Genomic DNA, 1,051 nt, shown 5'->3' with positions numbered 1-1,051 from the left:
TGGACATCGTACGGTCACTGCAGCTACAATCGTTTATATTGACTAAGTTGACAAAGCCCTTGGTACGTCAACTTAGTAGGCCCACAGGTCAGCTTCCGAAACGGTGCGCCCCAGATGTCAGGGGGAGGAATCATTTTTTGGGCGGGTGAAGCTAGAATATCCGAGATTGAAGAAGAAGCACGGCATCCGTTGGATGGACATCCAACGGCCACTGCTGCTAGAACCGTGTGTTGACTATAAGTTGACAAAGCCTTGCATACGCGTCAACTCTGTTTTTTAGGGGACGCGTCAACTTAGTAAGGCCAGAAGTGTGTGGCAGAGAACTTATAGCCCATTTGAGATTTGTAAGAATGTTTAGCCCATTTTTGAATTCTAATGGAATTTAGTACAACCCATTTACAGTTTGTTAAAAGTACAACCCATTTCAACCAACCGTTCAAAACAGAATTCAATAAAATTTCCCATATTTTGATGGGATCCGAAATATTTTTATCCCGAAATTTCTAGTCAGATTAAATACAATTTCAATATAAATTTATATTACGTAAAAATCCAACGAAACATTGCGCTCGCAACAATTAATGAAATTAAAATTTTCAATATCCAAAAATAATATTTTATAAAGTAATCACGTGTTTGGTGCATTTTTTTATAGTTACCGCCCAGTTTTTATAATTACATCCCATTTATTATTTCTTAAAGCCCATTTTCTTGTTAAGCCTAATGCATCCCTTCTAGGAAAGATTTGCAGCCCAGCGGGGCGGAGAATAACAACTTGACCATGCCTGGGTATTCCTAAAAAAAGTATATCTAGGCTAGCCATTTTCAGCTTGACAAAAATTTATATCTGGGCTGGATATCTGGCCTGGGCTAGACAGGCCACAGCCCGCCCAGTTAATACCTGCAGCGATGTTTTCGTTGTTGTTCAGAGGAGAAAAATTAATATCTGGGCTAAACATCGAAAAACTCTGCAGTGCTCACACCTCAAAAACACAAATACTGCTCGAGCTGCTTGGTCCCAGCTGTCGACCGCTTCTTGTGCAATTCTCTC

This window comes from Triticum aestivum, chromosome 3D (genome assembly GCF_018294505.1).
Source record: "Triticum aestivum cultivar Chinese Spring chromosome 3D, IWGSC CS RefSeq v2.1, whole genome shotgun sequence".
NCBI lineage: Eukaryota > Viridiplantae > Streptophyta > Magnoliopsida > Poales > Poaceae > Triticum > Triticum aestivum.
This window is presented reverse-complemented; position numbering follows the sequence as displayed.